Source organism: Barbus barbus, assembly GCF_936440315.1.
Source record: "Barbus barbus genome assembly, chromosome: 18".
Classification (NCBI taxonomy): domain Eukaryota; kingdom Metazoa; phylum Chordata; class Actinopteri; order Cypriniformes; family Cyprinidae; genus Barbus; species Barbus barbus.
In genome coordinates, this window is record NC_136746.1 from 25,238,549 (window position 1) to 25,255,607 (window position 17,059).

The following is a 17,059-nucleotide window of genomic DNA, read 5'->3' on the forward strand; positions in this document are numbered from 1 at the left end:
TGTTTGATTACTTAAAATTGGCTTTGATTTTTGGTAAACCCAGTCATATTCAGATAAAGTGAGTTCAACTACTAATTCTAACACCATATGAACTAAGAAAATAACAATGGAGGGAAACTATATAGGCCTCAAAGGGTCCACTAAGGTCGCCTATGGTACTCTATTGGGAGGGAGGGAGGGAGGGGAGGAAGGAAGGAAGGAAGGAAATATTAGTCCTATATCATATTATTGGTCATGTGAATTTGGATGCAAAATTCACTTTTCAATATTTTTGAACATAAATGTCTGTTGGAAGTGTGTACACATCCATCCTATAATGATAAAAATCCACCCAGTGTTTTTTTTTTTTTTTTAATTCCCTGTTTTAAAATCTCCTTTCTCAAATCAGGCTGTTCTGAGATTCCTGTCAGAATGACGTAGTTCTGTGCAGGCTGCTCCCACGATAGTTGATTGAAAAGACCGTCTTACCTTAGACCCGCCCTGAGTGAGCTGTAAACAGTCCCACCGCCATTGTGTTGACTCCGGTGCAGGGCAAGACAAGATGACTCAGACTAAGCAATTGAGGCATTCTGTTGTTGGATGTAATAATGAATATAGCAGTCATCATTTACTTCCAACATCTGAGCCGCTGAAGATGCAGAGGATTAATGTTACTTTTGTTTTGAAGGGAATGCGCCGATCCCCGATCTGCCTAAATGCGTCTATGTTCGCACTAATCATTTGTGATCCAGCTTCATCTACAGAAGAAGTGAGTAAGGGTTTTTATGAATCTTTGCAAATCGCCTTTCCTAATAATGTGCTAGTTAGACAGTTTTGCGGCTGAAGTTCACAGCCTGCTCGTTACTCCACGGAAGAGAGGGGCGGGGTCAGCAGAGCTCATTAGCATTTAAAGCAACATGGACTATAATAATAATAACTAAATCTGAAAAGGACCTCGGGGAACAAATAAAGTAATATTTAAAAAAAATGTGTGGTATGGCTGCTTTATATGATGGTGAGATTGGGACACCTGCTGAATTTTTATCTTCGATGCCATTTGCAGCTCCAGTATCTTTATATCTTCTTTCAGCAAGCCAGGGAAAGCCTGTTCAATAAACAGATTATTAATTTCCTCATAACTCACAATAAAGGCACCAGATGGTAAGATGAACTGTGGAGTCAGGCGGTGTGGTGCTCACCGCAAAATATGAAGGGCAAGTAATTTCACGGTCCTGTCCCTCTCTACACTGAGCCAACCACAGAAAGAGCCTCATTAGCAGACAGAAAACTTCTTGAACCTTGAAACTTTAGGAAGTTTATTTGAAAGCATGTTGTGGCATATCAAATATAAGTACAAACACGTTTAAATTTTTTTTATTAAAATTTACCTGAAGAGATAGTTCACCCAAAAAGAAAAATTGTCATAATTTACTCTGCCTGTATGACTTACTTTCTTCTGCGCAACATAAAAGAATATTGGTAACACAACAGTTTTGCTGACCATTGCCTTCTATTGTATGCACAAAAACATACATAGAGATATGTCTTTAAAAATATCTTCTAAGAAAGTCATTAATGTTTGGAGTGACATGAGGGTGAGAATATGATGACAATTTTAATTTTTAGGGGGACTATCCCTTTAAATACAAGAAATAAGTTGTTTGCATTACTGAATCATGTGACATTGCACTTATTTGTATTTATATGTTTAGGAGAAATTCTCACTATTAATTAACTATTAACTAATCGCTGTTTATTTGTACTTTTCAAGCACATATTAATGCCTTATTCTGCATGACTATATTTTAGATCCCTTCATCCAACCCCATATCTAAACTTAACAACTACTGTTACATAGCAGCAAATTAGGAGTTTAAGGAAGCAAAAGTCATATAATTGAAAGTCATAGAATTAGTCTTTAAAATAAAGTGTTACATGGTCAAAATTACAAAAAATAATTTTTACAAAAATCCAAGATGTCACTCCAAGAAAATACAAACAAGTTCTTTGGCCGCTTTTGAAACTAAAGCAAACAATTAAGAAATCTCTCAAGCTTTCAATAAAACCTAAATGAATCATTCATTTCTTCTTGTTCCAGGGTCAAATGCAATAAAGAGCTTAAAGTGAAAAGAAAAAGAAAGAGCAAACAAACACATCTGTGTACTACATCATAACCTGAGTGGTTAATAATACTGCCATGAAAAAAAATACACCCACTCGAAGAAAGAAAATAATCCAAGGCTTTCAAAATGCAATTATGTGGCCAAAAATATATCTTTGAGAAATGCCACAAGCTGATTTCGCTCACTATAACACATAAGCATATAAAATACACTAGTCTAACATTACTTCTAGCTAAATGAAACTGCCTGTAATAATCAGCTGTTAAATGAAAACTATAGTGCTTAATGCCCAAACTTCCTGATTAAATTCAATGAAAAAAAAATGAATAAAAAATAATATAAATTCTTTCACAATACAAAACAGCCCAAAGCAGCTTTATAGCGTTACTTTGCAATCCCAAGTTAAGATCAACAAGAAACCTTTAGAGGAACTAGGAAAAAGCAATGTTGTTATTGTTAATTATTTTTCTATTTTATTTATCAAAATAAAAGTTGAAATACAATCAAGCATAAAAACAGATGAAAAATCAAATCTATTTTATTTCAGTTAGCTGCCAAAGCTACTTTTTTACTTTTCATTTAAATAAAAATACTAAAATTACTAAAACTAAAATATAAATATTATAATACAACTAAAATAGATAACTATGCTAAACAGAGATATATGAAAAACAATAAAAATGAAAAAAGCACAAATCAATAAAATCTAAATAAAATTTTTTATAAAATATAAATACAAAAAATTATAAAGAAATTATATAAATAAAGAAAAAAATAATTTATTATTAATGCTATCACTGAGAGACAGCACTTATGATTCAATTTGACAAAGTGAAATTAGAGTGCTGATATTTAGTATGGTATTGTTTATATATAATATTTATCAGTCAATAATGTTGTAGGATGCAGGCGGTAATGAGAAACATTGTTTTTGATGTGCAGATGTTGGTTACGCACTTCCACTAAATGAGATGCAATTTAGATGTTGTAGGAAAGAAATGAAAAACACATAAGTGTGCAAGAACAACAATACCCATCTCTGTATGTCTGTACCTGTAGGTATTGACCTCCAGAGTAGGTCGACAGTTGACTGTAGTTTACTTTATGGATCCATCAATCACTAACAGATGCTTACAACAGACGCAGATAAAAAAGTGGGAAGTCGTGGCTTAATGGTTAGAGATTCGGACTCGTAATCCAAAGGTTGCGGGTTCGAGTCTCGGACCAGCAGGGATTGTAAGTGGGGGGAGTGAATGTCCAGCGCTCTCTCCACCCTCAATACCACGACTGAGGTGCCTTTGAGCAAGGTACCGAACCCCCAACTGCTCCCCGGGTGCCGCAGCATAAAAATGGCTGCCCACTGTTCCGGGTGTGTGTTCACTGCTGTGTGTGTGTGTGTTCACTGCTGTGTGTGTGCACTTTGGATGGGTTAAATGCAGAGCACGAATTCTGAGTATGGGTCACCATACTTGGCCGTATGTCACTTCACTTTCACTTACTCTTGCGTAGGCAGACTTTTGACTTATAGCATAAAGCCTGGTCCACACTGACTGCTTATTCTGAAACGCTCACTCAGACTAGTAGAGATCGGCTGACTGACATGAACAACAGACAGATGTAGCAAAAACACATTCAAGTAATTGCACAGCACTATCAAACCTAACTGGTTGCACAGAAAATGGCAAAGAAATTAGCTGAAAAGTGTGTGCAGACTTAAAGGAATAGTTCACCCAAAAAATTGTAATTTGCTGAAAACTGACTCATGCTCAGGTCATCCAAGATATAGATGAGTTTGTTTTTCATGAGGACAAAATGGCGAATCCAAAATTGAATCCAAAATGGCGGCGCGGTCAGACGCAGCGGCTACTCCGGGTCCCAAAGACGGTGATTTTATGTCTTTTAATGTCATCTGTTCATCTCCAAATAGTGTCAGTTTACCGCTAACTCATAAGGAAATCACTCCAAAACTCATCTATGATCGCCAAATTCTTTTGGATATCGGCAACGCATACAGACACCAACTCTCGCCGGCGGCTACTAAGAAGCTACGAGGCCTTTGTTTACTGCTGGAGCCGGACCTCGAGACCGCGGCCTCGCGTACTGACGCTACCCGCACAAGGCAGTGTCGCAAGCGGTGTGAGAGAGGACGGAAGCGCGGTAAGCGCGGAGGTATACGAGCTAGGCTAAGAGCTAACCCCACAAGACCAGCTCTTCCAACACTCATGCTCTCAAACGTTCGCTCTCTGGAAAACAAACTGGACTTAATTCAACTCAGTCGGTCTACACAGCATGAGGCAAGGGATTGTTGTGTGTTTGTTTTCACCGAAACATGGCTAAACGACAACATCCCGGACTCCGCCTGTCACGGTTCAGGGTTCATATTACCCCAATTTTACAGTCTCTGCACTGGCTACCTATTCAGATCTGTATCATTTACAAAATATTATTACTTGCCTATAAGGCCCTAAATGTTTTAGCTCCTGCGTACCTAACTGCGTACTCTGGACTTTTGGTAGTACCTAGGATAGCAAAGTCCACTAAAGGAGGTAGAGCTTTTTCACATTTGGCTCCCAAACTCTGGAATAGCCTTCCTGATATTTAGCATTATATCACTTGCTCACCAATGGATCCTTTGCAGTGAATGTGTTCCATCAGAATCAGAATTCAAACAGCTGATAAAAACATCAATAATCCACAAGTAATCCACATGACCCTAGTTCATAAATTAGCATCTAGTGAAGCAAAAAGCTGTGTATTTATAAGAAACAGTTCTAAGCAAATATGCCAGAAGTGACTGTTTAAAGTTAAAATACCTTAATGATGGATTTGCTTCTTTTGAATCTTTTCACTTCATCAGCTTTTTGGGCTCTCATTCTGACGGCACCCATTCACTGCAGAGGATTCACAATGAACAAGGTTACTAACAATATTTCTGTGACCTGCTAAAATCACAAAATGCAGATGACGCAATGAACCTTTTTTCTCATCACAAGCGTTATCGTTTCTATTTCTGCAACTGCCATTTGTGTAACACTCATGGTGAAGGAGCTTTGCAGCAGTGGATCAGGGAGTCCCAGGAATAATGACATCTCTTTTCTCCAGCCCTGTGAAACCCGCACTTTGTCTTTCTTTGTCTTTCTTCCTCCACACAGATCTGAGAGGTAGGAGTTTGTGTCGTGATATCCCAGAGCTCACTGAAGAGAAGTAACATGAAAAGCTCAATGGTAAGACCCCATTAGCTGTTTAAATATCTCTTGTGGATTTCACTCTTTGTGGATTTGCTTTCCTTTCTCACCCTATTTATGGCTGAGAACGCACTATAGCGTCAAATTGTGGTTTGATTAAAAACATAGCAACATTACAATTCTAACCCTGCTGTTAACAACAGTAAAACAAAATAATATTTTTACAATCCTTTGAAACAGTTGCTGTCACAATGCTAGACATGTTTTAGGTGGTTGCCAAGGTGTTGCTACGTGGTTACAAAAGTGATCTAGGTGGTTGCTAAGGTGTTATGGATGGTTGTAGGACTGTTTTATATGGTTGTTAACATGTTCTGAATGGTTACTAGTGTATTCTAGATGCTAAATTGTTCTGAGTGGTTGTTTGAATATTCTAGGAGGAATCAAGGTGTTCTAAGTGGTTACTAGGGTGTTCTATGTGGTTGTTAAGGTTTTCCAACGGTTGCTAATGCATTGGTATGTGGTTATTAGGATGTTCAGATTGGTTGCTAGTGTTCTAGTTGATTTTTAGATAGAGGGATAGTAACTGATTACATGTAATCTGGATTACATTATGTGATTCCAAAAATGTAGTACTTGTAATTGGTTTATATTACATTTTAAAATGCTCATAATCAGATTACAGTTACTTTTTATGGATTACAAATCCCTGTGAGATTTAAAATTAAATCTCAAAAATTTACAACACGTTCTCTGATGAGCTCATCCCATTTAAAGTTAGGGTCAAAAGTAATCTATAACTAATCTGAAAGTAGTCCGAATAAATCACTTGAGTAATCTAGATTACATTACTAGATTACAATTTTCATCATGTAACTGGTAATCGGTAAATAATCTACCCAGCACTGTTCCTAAGGGGTTCCAAGTGGATGTTAAAGTGTTTTGAACAGTTGCTGAGGTGCTCTGAGGGGCTACTAGATAGTATTGAATGGTTGGCAGCATGTTCTACACAGTTACTAAGGTGTTGTAGGTTGTTCCTAGGGTGTTGTGGGTGGTTATTATGAAGTCAAAGTCAAAGCAGGTTGCAGTCTTTGATATTCTCATCTGGCTTTGATCCCTTCATTGTAAATCTATTGGATTTCTTGCCGTTTTATCAGAAATTACAAGTCTAATCACTTGGTAAACTAGTAGCACACCTCTACTCAAAAAGCCATACAATTGAGGTTCATTCATGTCCACATCACAATCAAAAAGATTGTAAGCATAAGTAACCATAAAGGTGATGACTGCTTTAGCAAACACTACTAAAAAGCTAATCATTAATGAGGACAAAGTATATAAAATCAGAATTTGCATTCACTTTACTGCATCACAACGGACACTTAATGGCCTATAAAGCCACTTTATCACCAAAAATAACACAAGCTTGGTATCAACCTCATGAGATAATTGCCAGGCTAGAGCAGACGCTGTCCTTGACGGCACTAAATGTGTTTTAGAAAGTGAAATTAGAAGGTATTAACCACTTACAATGTTCTGAAGTTGAATTTTAACAGCGTAAATGAGCCTCTGCAGCCCTCGTTCATTAGCGTAATGTAAATGAGTGCTCCACACTGACAAGAAGAGGAGGCGGAGCCCAATGACATCATGAGGAGAAGGTCAAGGCTACAAACAGCCCTTCAGAAACTCGTCTGGATTAATTGGCCCCGCGAGGAAACATTACAACAGTTAGAGAAACTGTGGTGACTAAACACTCCCTGACCCACGGTTAAGTGTGGGGAGATTCACGTCTGCAAAACGGTTATCACAAACAAAGCAATCTCTCGGGGCACAGAAAAGACATACTCATCAGAGCAAAGGATTCATAATTGTTGCTCATTGCCATGGAAATGGGTTTGAGATTATAGCAGCATGGCAACAGTATCAGAGTTGTATGCACTGTTACTTGGTTACTTGATGATAGCACAAATACATCACGCTAATAACCACACTATTCAACAATGGAGAGATTATATTCCCACTATATTGAGCACGTCAACCAAAGTATTTAAAATAAATTTGAAATAAAAATGTCATATTGTGAGATTTTAACTCATTGTGAGATCGTAAAATAATCCTGAAAAATGTATCATGGTCTCTGCAAATTACAATTATCAAAAGTGACAGTAAAGATTTTAGAATTTTACAAGAATTAATAATCATACAAAGATTTCTAGTTAAAATATATCATATAATAACATTTCTAATATATAAATTTATTTCTAAATATATGATCCATTTCATATAAACATCTGAACTTTCTATTTGTAAAATAATCCTGAAAATGTATCAGTTTCCTCAATTATAATAAACAAAAACTAATCTGTTAAATTTGAAAACAAATTGAAAAGAAATTTTTCACAAGATCCACATATTAGAATGATTTCTGATGGATCATGTGACACTGAATACTGAAGTAATGATGCTGAAAAATCAGCTTTGCTATGACAATAATAAAGGTAAATGACAATAATAAATAATTGCATTTTAAATTAATTCAAATAGAAAAGAGGTATTTTGAATTGTAAAGAAATATTACTGTCTTTACTGTATTTTTATCAAATAAATGAATTATTGATGAGCATTAGAGATTTCTTTCAAAAACACTAAAAATCTTGTGAAATCAAGTCACCATTATGAGAAATAATGCTGCAACTGTGCAAATTACAAATAAATAAATAAAATTAATGGACATAAAACTAACATTCTTTTACTGCTTTGAAAGCACTATTATTTCTATTTGGAAATGCAAATCTACTTCTTTTTTACTTCAGAGTCTATGAAGTCATGAACCCGAACAGCTTTAGATATCAGAAATGTCAAAATCGAAATATCTGGAATCATCAATATGTTTGAGTACTTGAAGCCTGTTGTCACCCGTCACTGCTGACAGGCTGCTGGAATGGATGAGCAATACAGGTGAACAAAGATCACGCGTTCATGTTCGCAGCGGCACACGGCTGTAGCAGCTTCACATGTCAAGATCACTTGACTTTTTGCCTCATAGTCATATTGCTTCTCAAATAAAACTTTCCTGACACATCAGTCGTTTAGAGGAATAAAGAAGTGTCAGACTGTGACAGGCATTTGTTCAGAGAAGTTTGGAAAATAAGCAGGTTGTAGATGATTTATTTACATAAACCCTGTTGTTTAGTATGCTGTTAGTTGAATGCACTGAAACAACTGAGCCCCACTTTTACGGACGGACGGACGGACGGACGGATGGATGGATAGCTCAACTTCTATGTAGACATCATCTTCACGTAAAACAGCACTTACTCACAGGTTGTGGGGTTGTTCACACTTCCAGTATAGTTTGTGCTACTCTATCCTTCAGTAACAACCTCTTTGGAAAGCCTGATTAGATTGTGACAGGTTCATAAAACAATCCATGCTGAAATGGGATACACAAACTATTAAGGTCATGGGAAAATCAAAGAATAAATGTTGTTTTGATGCTCTTTAATGTGGTGTGACAAATCGCTGTAGCTGCCTAGTCGATTCAGACGGCAGCACTGTATAACACTCTCTCCCCCATCAGCCTGCCACATCACTACAAGTTACAGCAAGAAAAATAAATATCAAATGCATCATCTCTCATGTAATCAGTATTTCAGCAGCAGGAAGACATCAAAGATGTGAACAACTTGTCACCTAATATTATAGTTACCTCAGGAAAAGTATTCAATGTCCACAGCTTGAAGGTAGTCAGCTAGAAAAAATACATCTAGAGAGAAGCAGATCGTGATTTTAAAGGGGTCATGAATGCATTTTTTTTATTATTTTATGTTTCCTGAGGTAAATTTATAATCTCAGTATGTTTTTTCATCAAAAACAGTCATAATTTAGAAATAAATAGCCATTTTCTACCCTGAATTAAGTTGAAGCTCTATTGGAAGGGGCGTGTCTGCTGCTAGACTTCAGTGTAAATGCTCACTGCTGTGATTGGCTAACATTTTTGCATATGAAATGAGTGTTACATGTAGAACTCTCTGGTAAACTTTTACTGTGTTTTTACTGTAACAGCAGCCAAAATGAACTAATGGTGAAAATTGTTGACTTTAGCATTAGATTTAGATCTACTCACTCCTGTTGCATCAAAGGTCGCAGTGCTGCACAGTCTACTGAGCACACGATCCAATGATCTCCTTATTGCAACATGATTTCTACAATCTCACGAAAACTTCAGAGAAATACTACACAGGGAAAACGCATTGTAATTAAGAGACTTGTTGAGCAGTGCAACTGTCATTGGTTATAACAGGAGTTTTGGCAAAAATGCAGATCAAATCACTAGACTAGCACTGATCTTGAACTCACAGCTCCAACGATTATAATGAGAACAATCTTTGATCGCTTTCTGTATTTAATAGATTATTTTTCACACCAAGAGGAACATTGTGAAGCTGACTGTTTAGTCTCCGGCTTGATTCTCTAATTACACTGTTCACAGGTCATGATGCTCATGAAATGCAGTTTCAGATTTGCATAGTATGTTTCTCGAGGTTTTGATTTTCCATTTCATGACACCTTTAAGAAAAAAATATATTATTATATAATCTTACCTATAAGAGTGATAGTATTTACTATCAAATACACTACTGTTCAAAATGTTTCCAAGTCTCTCATGACTTTAACAGTTTATATATATTGAATTAAAGCATTAACAACAGCTTAAGTAATGAAACAATTTTTGTACCAATATATACAGTATTAGTATGTAACACTATATATAATACATGCATGTTCTATTTTTTTATTTTATATGTTGTTTTTAATTGTAACCTGTTGTTGATGTCTTAATTGAACATCTAAAATTGCAATCTTTAGACAGTTTTCCCAACATCAATGGTTTGACAGCTAATACATATTTATATCTTTGGGATGCAAATACTTTTTTATTGCATAAAATGGAAAGTGTATTTCTAGGTCAAAGTGACTCAAAATAACATTATGTCATACTTTTTTAATGCAAAAGGCATATAAATAGATCAGTGGTGTCTCAAAAATGGTCAAATAAGTGAAATAATAGATTTTTGTTTTTAAAGTTCAAAGTTTTCATGTTAGTCACAAAGGTCCCCTTCTAAATACATTTATAGTTAAATGATTTTTAATAATTAAAAAACAAAAAGTACATTTCCAGAAAAATCACATTTTGCCTTAATACCAACGTAACCATAATTCCTGATGCTATTTCATGACATGCACCATTCTAAGCATGTCTTTCATGTTTTAGCAGATTCTGTGAAAGACGACACTACTGAGTTTCTGAGGAAAATGAAACAGGGGGATCTGGACTGATTTTTGAAAGTGCAAAATAGTCTCATCTTCTCTCACATTGTCAACAACCTGCTGTTTACTGTCTCTCTAAGTTTCTCCATCTCACTTACGCATAAAACATTCATAACTGAGATGGGAGATGAAAGAGCAGCGCTGGGTAAAAATGAAGCAAAAAGAGATGAAGAGCAAAAGAAGGAGAGAGAGAAAGTAAAAGAGGAAGAGGAAGAGAGCGATGGTTCTCCTGAGGGCCAATCCCTTTCTGATTGCCTTGCTGAAGTACAAACATGGTCTTTCAAAGAAGGCACTAAACATAGACTTATCACAATCCTCACAAATAATACACAGGATTGCACATTCTGCAATGTGCAACTCTAAAAAATGACTTTGTAAATCCCACATAATAACAAGTTAAATTGCTACGCCTCACAGTAAAGATGTAAACATTTGCTTCTTTGGCAGATTTTCAACCTTATCTCCGATACTTAAGAAACATTGTATTTTTAATGCAAGTCGCTGTAGAGGACACTGGGGCTAGTTGTCACAGTAGCTACAATCTCAGTTTTGGGAAACACATACAGTAGTTCAAATTAGAATAATCCTGCCCTTGAAATGAAAATTCTAATATCATATTTGTATAACAGTTCCAAGGTAAAAAGTACACACAATGAAACCACACTAGCACACATTTGAGCAAGATTAAGGCTAATTTTAACTGAAAGGCTGAACATGCTCTCAGGAAAGTTATTTTTTATAAACATCAGGATGGATCAGGCTACTGTTGCATGAATTGGATCAATTGTTATTTTGATGAAAAGCAGTTAAATAGCATTGCATAATAGATTTTAAAAGCAGATTTGTTGTGAAAAATTGCTTTGTTTTACACTTTAGACCGTTGTTTTAACTTTTATTAAAAACCTCACTGTAAAAAATAACAATAACATTGGACATTTAAATAGACTTCAAGGTTATAACTTTTAGGAATTTTCCCTGTAATAAAAAAAAAAAAAAAGTTCCAGTCACCCCTATAAATGTAATGCACCCCTCTCATTGTAATGCACTGAGAACAAAAGCACAAATACCTTTCTTTTTTATATACCTTTTATATTATGCATACTGGCCTAGAGACAATCTCAGCCATTAAAATAGATAAAAATATGTAAACACAGTGTTTTGCAGTCTTGACATCTTCCCTTCAAGAAATAATTTGCCATACTGTAGGTTTTCTTTCACCATGGCGTGTATTTTTTAATACAACCTTGCTTTTTTATGAGTTAACTGTAGCTGCGGGTTTGGTACAAACATTTTTATGGATTAATGCATTTTCAAGCAGCAAGTATAGGTAGAATCTTGTTGTTGTTGTTTTTTCCATCAGAAGATAAATGTACCATAACAAGTGTCAGTTCTGTCCCCCTTTTCTGGGGTGAATTATCAGCTTCACATTCAGGATTGGATGTTTGTAAATTAATCTAACAGAAACACTATGTGCTGTTTTGGGCCAGAGCTATAAATAAAATGTTGATTCTATAAGATTTCTCTCTTTGTCATCAAATTCTACCTTAAAGGTATAGTTCACCCAAAAACAAAACATTGCTGAAATTATACTCACCCTCAGGCCATCCAAGATATAGATGAGTTTGTTTCTTCATGTAAACACATTTGGAGAAATGTAGCATTACAACACTTACTCACCAATGGATACTCTGTAGTGATTGGGTGCCGTCAGAACGAGAATCCAAACAGCTGATAAAAAACATCACAAAAATTCACACAACTCCAGTCCATCAGTTAATGTCTTGGGAAGTGGAAAGCTGCATGTTTCCATGAAACAAATCCATCATTAAGGCATTTTAACTTTAAACCACTACTCCAAGCCAAATAATAACACTTTGTATACTGAAAAAGTTCTCACATCAAAATCCACCAGCATATTTGTTTAGAACTATTTTGGACTGTTTTCACTTGTAAACTGTGTTTAAATGGTGCATTTTTCTATCAGACTGGCTGGACTCTCATTCTGACGGCACCCATTCACTGCAGTTTATCCATTGCTGAGCAAGTGATGTTAGCGTTATTTTTGGATGGCCTGAATGTAAGGTTTTTTTGGGGGGGGGTTGAAATACTCCTTTAATTCAGTCAGGACTTGTGCTAATCGTAAAAAGGTCAAAACAAGAGCTATGCAGTGTGGCATGTATGCAAATACCCCAACCAGATGTCATATCAAACCCACTGGAGGCGTTTAATCAATCATAATGACTAATAAGATGATTACCTAGTATAATCCTACATTGCATTTGGCATGTTTTCAATACTGTCAGCCGCCGCTGAATTGCACCGTGACATCAGCAGTGTAATGCTTTGGGTTCAGTCACTCAAATGACAATCTATTCCTTTACAAGCAGTAAGAGAGCCATAGGTAATTCTGAAGATTTCAAAGGAAAAAAATCTTGTTTTCAAAAGAAACCTGATTACGGACAAAGAAACAGCTAAAAGAAGTCCATTGAGTGTGATGCAATGGAAATGCTTGGAAATAATTGACTTAAAGGTTATAACTCGACCCAGAGGCAAACTCACCTAACTGACTCCATAATGTGGCGCCTGCAGCACTGCTGTTTTTCTTCAAGCAGAACTGAATAACCATTGTTCTGTGAAATTTGAATTAAAGAAATTAATTTTCTATTTCTCTTAAGGTAGCAATACATTTTTACACAGAGGGTATGACCTGTTGCAATGCTAAATTTAACATTAACTCTTCTCTTAACATTTAGTGCACAATTAAAGGTTTATCCTCATCATCCATGTTCTTCAATCATTTACATTTGACATTCATTTAGTTGAAGCTTTTAGTGAGCTGCTAAGAAAATGAGTTTTCCATTAAAGTACCCTGGGAATAATTTTCCGTAATTACTCGCTTAACATTTCTAGTGTCTTTCTTTGATGATTGACAGTTGCTTGTTATGATGCGGCCCCTATAGTGAAGCCTGCCATCAATATGTCAGAGCATTTTGGAGAAGGTATTCTACTTTAATAAGACAGATAATTTTTTTTCATCATTCTTTTGTAACAAATGTCACTTTGTCCAATTTTATTGCATCCTGATTGCATCCTCTACTTTTAACTCCCACGTCCACATCTCAAAAACCAATCAACAATCAATACATAGAATTAAGTCCACGCCCTATTTTTTTTTCTTTGTTCAGCAGTCTATTGCACTCTGATGTAAGTCTCAATACAAAAGAAAAGATCTGTCTGTTTTATTGTGATTTTAAATGATAGTCCACCTAAAATGTAAATTCAGTCATTACTGTTTAACCCTCGTGTCGTTCCAACCTGTATGACTCACTGAGTTTCTTTCTGTGGAACACAAAAGATGATATTTTGAAAAAAAGTTTTTGTGTTTTCTTTAGAATTTAGAATGAAATATAACATTACATTTACATTTACATATATAACTGAGATGTTCAAACCCCTACTAAACTCTTTCCCTTTTCTCCTCTTGTATAAATGCCTGTGCAGTAAAGAACAAAACACTGACACTTTACACAGGTAATGGAGTCATATACTGAGCAAAGAGTAAATCATCATAATTAATGATTTTATGAAGCCCTCATGCACCACCTAATGAATATTTTAGGAAAGAAACATCCCTAACCAGGACTGATTATTACAAAGCAAATTACTGAAATTCCCCATGGGATCTGACTCAATCAGTTGCTGTCTTTTAGTACCTAAATTTCCCCAGGTGCTTCAACATGGAGATTTTATCCCATGATTAAATTACAGCTCTCATCCTGTCAGGCTTGTTTCATATATCCAGAACTCTTACTGTACAGTCACATGGTTTGATGCATCTCATCCTTTCTGAAGCATGACAGTCCCTGCACTTTCAACTGGCAAGAGCAGTGTAACAATTCTTGCTGAAAATGATTTTTCCTGTAAAAAATAACACCATATGAGTTTGAAATGGCATGACGCCAAGTAAATAATACAGAATTTTCATTTTTGTGTGGACTATTCCTTTAAAGGGATAAACTAGGATTACTTAATGCAGTGCCTCCCAACCAGATTCCAATATTAGTAAAGCCAGAACCAGAAATGTGTTCTCTTTGATTCATACTATACAAAACATTGAATAAAATAAATGCATAAATAAATAAATAAATAAATACTAGTATATACAGTTGAAGTCAAAACTTTACATACACCTTTCAGAATCTGCAAAATGTTAATAATTAATAATAAGAGGGATAATACAAAATGCATGTTATTGTTTATTTAGTACTGACCTGAATAAGATATTTAACATAAAATATGTTTACATATAGTCCACAAGAGAAAATAATAGTTGAATTTATAAAAATGACCTCATTCAAAAGTTTACATACACTTGATTGTTAATATTGTGTTGTTCCCTGAACGATCCAAAGCTGTTTTTTTAGTGACAGTTGTTCATGAGTCCCTTGTTTTTCCTGAACAGTTAAACAGCCTGCTGTTCTTCAGAAAAATCCTTCAGGTCCCACAAATTCTTTGGTTTTCCAGCATTATAGGACGACCGACCGACCGACCGACCGATATCTATCTATCTATCTATCTATCTATCTATCTATCTATCTATCTATCTATCTATCTATCTATCTATCTATCTATCTATCTATCTATCTATCTATCTATCTATCTTTAAAAGACTAATAAAAATTTATTTTAGAATTAGATAGATAGATGGATAGACAGACAGATAGATCTTTACAGCCACTTTTGATCAATATAATGTGTGCTTGCTGAATAAAAATCTATAAAAATACTGACCACAAATTTTTAAACAGTAATAGACTATATACAACTTTTTCCAGAGTTTTAAACATTCGAAATCTTTCAAAGCACCCCCTGATGTACACGTACCCCTGGTTGGGAATCACTGCTTTAATGACAGCTTGGATCAGTGAGAACAGAGTTTCAGAGTTCATGACATTACTTTGTTCTTCACCCTGTCAGACCAGAAACCAATGATTACAACCTCAATCACATTCAGCTGCACAAGAGACTTTCCAGAGTTTCTTCTGCTGTTTCTCTCTGACTTTTGACTTCACTGTCAGTAAGAAGTGTTTTTATTTTGTGTTTCTTTACCAAACGCATCACACACAGGAATCGGAGCTCGCAAAATAAACACAGTTTTTCACTGACCTGCAAAACTGCCCACACAGATTGATTCTAATTCTGGGAAACAAGAAAGTTTATTCACTAGGTGTTATATGTACCACCGCCTCTCAGGTCAGGACAAAGGAGATTGGATTGCACATTGTTGACAATCATTTTTTTGGTTGCCCCTCAAAGATTCTATTGTGAAGTTGATGAGATTATATTTCATATAGAGATTGAGGCGGTAACCTTGACTCTGTGTTTAGAGTAGTTCTGGAATAGCTGTATGTTATCTAATTAGTTTTCTCAGAGGCATACAGACTATGTAAAGAGGAAATACGGAGCTACGGGCACTTAAATGTAATACTTCAGGGATTACAGTAACAGGATTTTTCCTTTCGCTTAAAAAAACACTGTAAGACAAAAATACAATTAGATGCACAAATACTGTGAAAGGCTTTGATGAACAGAGATTTACTGTATGTGTACTTGAATAAAATTTAATTATTCTTAAATTACTGACAATAAGGTGAATCCTTATTGTCAGTCCTCTGTCGTGTGTGTCATGTGTTCCCGCCTCTTGTGTCCATATTTGGTTTGTTTCCTGTCCTTGTTGTATGTGATTATTAGTTCATTCTTGTCCAGCTGTGTTTGTCACATTATCTATGATTATCCTGTGTATTTATAGTCCTGTCTGTTCAGTTTGATTTTGTCTGGTCTACTCGTTACTCCCCGATGTTCCTGTCTGTGTCAGCCTTGCTTTGTCTTGCCCTGCCTTGTTTGGAGTCATTAAAGACTGTTATTTGTTCAGTTTTGTCTGCGTGTTTCTGTATCCTTCTTGTGTGTGCACTGTGACAATTATGGAGTTAGAAAATTGAAAAAAAAAAAAACAGACAGATAGATAACCTATTTTTTCCTGTGGAATACAGAGCAACTTTTGCCTATTTTTCATCTAAAAACCTGAAGTTGTAATATGTTTATACTTGATATGTTGATACTGTAATACATTGACTAATTCCCCCCCCCCCCCCAAAAAAAAAATTTAAAATAAAAATAGAAAAAAGTAAATATCCAGTAAAAAAAAAAATAATAATAATAATCTATTAAATGTTTCACATTTACAATTAAAAGGTGCTAAATTTGAAATTTAAAACAATATGCCACAAAAATTTAATTTAGTTAAAATGTTGCATGTAAAATTTCAGTTTACAAGATTCAAATCAAAAAACAAAACACAAAAAACAAGATAATTTTTTACTTTGCAAAAAATAATTTTCAAAAAACAATGTTTCTTTGTGATTATCTGTGAAATTTATTAGCAAT

At 35.3% G+C, this 17,059-nt stretch overlaps 1 protein-coding gene across 1 annotated transcript in view; it reads left to right on the forward strand.

Moving 5' to 3' along the window:
• Window positions 1–471: 471 nt before the first annotated feature.
• LOC306883822 (uncharacterized protein) overlaps window positions 472–17,059 on the forward strand; it is a gene marked incomplete at its 3' end in the record, with an annotated part of 468,688 nt that continues 452,100 nt past the window's right edge. Inside the window, exon 1 of the mRNA XM_079439313.1 lies at window positions 472–748. The remainder of the gene's footprint in view (window positions 749–17,059) is intronic.